Below are 3,938 nucleotides of genomic sequence, written 5' to 3'. Positions count from 1 at the left end.
AGTGTAATGGTCCTTTGGGAAGTGGGAGAATAATCTGCTCATGGTCCCAAATTAGGAACTAGAAAATGAGTCTAACCAGACCAGAACAGAGGGAGCACAATGGGGGGACTAGGAGGTATTGTGGGAAATGGGAAGAAGTTGGTGGTATTGGAGGGTTGGAGACATAAGAGGACTGAGCTTCTGAAAGGGCTAGGAAGGGATGGGGTAGGGGCTGGAGAAATAGAACTGGGAATCCTTGAGTTGATAGAGAAGGGCTGGGAATGGAAGGAACCGAGAGAGATCAGAAGATCTGAGAATCCCAGTGGGATGGAGTGATAGAGAATACGGGGGGGTGGGGTAGATATGGAAGGAGGGGGTGAATCTGGAGAGACTAGAGGAAACCAGGAAGGCTGGGGGTAATTGGAAGGATGTTAGGGCCTGGAGTGGGCCTGGAGGATCTGGTGGTTATGTACAGTGGCTGTGACGAACTAGCAGGCTCTGAAAGAAAAGGTAGGTAGTGGGAGGAACTGGGGTAGGAGTGGGTGTGTGTGTGTGGCGGCAGAGGGCTTGGGAAAAAGTGGGAGCTATAGGGAATGGGACTTATAGCGACTCCACAGGACAGAGTAGAACTACCTCATAGGGTTTCCAAGGAGTGGCTAGTGGATTTGAACTGCTGACCTTTATGGTTAGCAGCCAAGTTCTTAACCATTGCTCCACCAGGGCTCCATATAGGGGCGCAATGAGTCAGAATCAACTCGAAGGCAATGGGTTTTTTTTAATGGGGAATGGGAGTTCCCTGGGTTCTGCAAACAGTTAAAGTGCTCAACTGCTAACCGAAATATTGGAGATCTGTGTTCACCCAGAAAGGCCTCGGAAGAAAGGCCTGGTGTTCTACTTCTGAAAACCCTATGGAACACAGTCGTGTTTTGACACACACGGGATTGCCATGAGTCGGAATCAACTCGATGGCGACTGTTTATTTATTTTTTATTTTTTTGTTTTTAATTTTAAAGAAAGCAGCATGAGAGGGCCGAGAGAAACACTCATTCCTCCAGAAGTTAAAATTCCCCACTATGATTAATGGATTTCTCAATTTCGCCTTGTAGTTCTTCCAGCTTTGGCGTTACTCGTTTTAGGGCTGAGTTGAATGCACACCTAGCTGGAATCCCTGTGCCCACTACACCCACCCTCCATATGGCAGTGAGCCAAAGCATGCCCTCCCCTTGCTCAAAACCTTCCAAAGGCTCCGGCATTCTCCACTGTTGCCCTCCAGGCCATTCTTCTAGGCCCTGCCTCCCTCTCTGACCTCACGCCTTTGCCCACCTCCATACTGCCCTCTGGCCTCACCGTCCTCTCTGCATCTTAACGGCTAAACTGGATGCAACCCGTTCCCGTCGACCCTATAGGACAGAGTAGAACTGCCCCATAGGGTTTCCAAGGAGCGGCTGGTGGATTCGAACTGCCAGCCTTTTGTTTAGCAGCTAAGCTCTTAAACACTGTGCCACCTGGGCTCCAAACTGGATCTAAAAAAAAACAAACCAGTTGCTGTCAAGCTGATTCTGACTTATGGTGGCTCCACGTGTGTCAGAGTAGAACTATGCTCCATAGGATTTTCATGGCTGTGACCTTTCAGAAGCAGATGGCCAGGCCTTTCTTCCAAGGTGCCCCTGGGTGGGTTTGAAGTGCCAATCTTTTAGTTAGTAGTGGAGTGCTTAACCCTTTGCACCACCCAGGGACTCCTCAAACTGGATTCAGTCTCAGGCTTTGGTTCTTGCTGTTGCTTCTGCCTGGCATGCTCTTTCCTGCAGGTCGTGCATAGTTATCTTCTTACCCTTCAGGTCTCAATCAAAATTTCACCTTTTTGGAAAAACCTTTTCAGACCACTCTGAATAAAGCAACCCCCTTCACCAGTTGCTCTGAGCCACATGGCCTGAGCCCCTTTTCATGTGCTTCTTGGCCATTTGTAGCTCTTCTTTGAGGAAATGTCTATTTAAATCCTCTATCTGTTTTTAAAGGGATTAGATAAATTGCACTTCATCAAAATTAGAAACTTTTGTGCTTCAAAGATGCTATAAAGAAAGTGAAAAGACAGCCACAGAATGGGAGAAAATATTTACAAATTATATATCTGATAAAAGACTTGTATCTAGAATATGTAAAGAGCTCTACCAACTCAATAATAAAAAGACAATCCAATTAAAGGATTTGAATAGGCATTTCTCCAAAGAAGATCTACAAACAGCCAATAAGCACTTGAAAAGATGATCAACATCGCATTATGCTCTTTTCAGAACTATGTATGCGGGATCAAAGTGACAACAGCAACTCGAAAGGTTAAACAGGAACCTTAGGGGGCAGTGAGTTTGTGTTAGTGGGGGAGGAACAACTCAGAAAAGGAGGGTGAGGATGGTTGCACAGCTTGAAGAATGTAATCAAAGTCACTGAATAGTACATGTAGAAACAGTTGAATCGATGTATGTTTTGCTGTGTATATTCTCAACAATAACAAAAAAGTAAATGCTCAACATCATTAGTCATTAGGGAAATGCAAATCAAAACCACTTCGCACCCACTAAAACCAAAAAACCAATTCCGTTGTTGATTCTGATGAATCATGGTGATTCTGACGATTCTGATTCATGGCAACCCCATGTGTGTAGAGTAGAACAGCAGTCTATAGAATTTTCAAGGCCCTGACTTTTTGGAAGCAGATCACGAGATGCCTCAGTGTGGGTTCCAATTGCTAACTTTTCAATGTGTAGTTGAGTGCTTAACCGTTTGCATCACCCAGAGAATTCTCACATTCACTAGGATGGCTATAATAAAAAACAGACATTAACCAGTGTTGACAAGGAGGTGGAGAAATTGAAACACTCAGGCACTGCTAGTGGGAATGTGAAACGGTACAGTAGCTTCGGAAAACAGTCTGGAAGTTCCTCAAAAGTTTAAACATAGAGTTACTGTATAACTCAGCAATTCCACTTCTAGGTAAATACCCAAGAGAACTGAAAACACACAAAAACTTATACATAAACTTTCACAGTAGTATAGTTCATATAGTCAAAAAGTGGAAACAACCCAAATACCCATCAACAGATGAATGGATAAACAAAACGCGGTATATCCGTATAATAGAATATTATTAGGCAGCAAAAAGGAATGAAGTCCTGATACTTGCTACAACATGGATGAACCTTAAAAACCATTATGCTGAGTGAAAGAGGCCAAACCCAAAAGGCCATACAGGCAGCCCCCAGGTTACAAACATCAGACTTATATACAACCTCTAGTTACCAACCAACCCCTAAGGCCTATTATATTAAAAATTTGAGGTACGTACAATGGTTTATAATAACTTTGTGACATGCATCAAAGTATTATTATTATTACTGTATTATTATGTTAAAGATGTTTTATTGTATCTGAAAGTATTTTAAAAAAATTTTATGCATAGAAAGTTACACTCTATACTGTAGACTAAGACAAACATCTGACTAACTGACGTTAGATACAAACCGTACCTAACAGTTCCCGACTTATGTACAAATTCGACTTAAAGGCAGATTTAGGAATGGAACTCATTCATAATCCAGGGATTTCCTGTATATTGCATGGTTTCATTTACATGAAAAGTCCAGAATAAGCAAATCCATAGAGACAGAAAGTAGATTAGTGCTTGTCTGGGCCTGGGGCCTGGGGAGAGTGGGGAATGATGCTATTATGGGTGCAGGTTTCTTTGTGAGGTGATAAAAATGTTCTGGAATTAGATAATGGTGATGGTTGTACAACCCTGTGAATATGCTAAGAACCATCGACTTGCACACTTTATTTATTTATTTATTTTGGCTTTCACAAAGAGGAATTTATTTTGTCACAGTCTGGTAGGCTAGAAGTCCAAATTCAGGGCATCAGCTCCAGGGAAAGGCTTTCTCTCTCTGTCGCCTCTGGAGGAAGGTCCT

The sequence above is a fragment of the Trichechus manatus genome, unplaced genomic scaffold (genome assembly GCF_000243295.1).
Source record: "Trichechus manatus latirostris isolate Lorelei unplaced genomic scaffold, TriManLat1.0 scaffold00040, whole genome shotgun sequence".
In the NCBI taxonomy this organism is placed as follows: domain Eukaryota; kingdom Metazoa; phylum Chordata; class Mammalia; order Sirenia; family Trichechidae; genus Trichechus; species Trichechus manatus.
Note: the sequence above shows the minus strand (reverse complement) of the source record.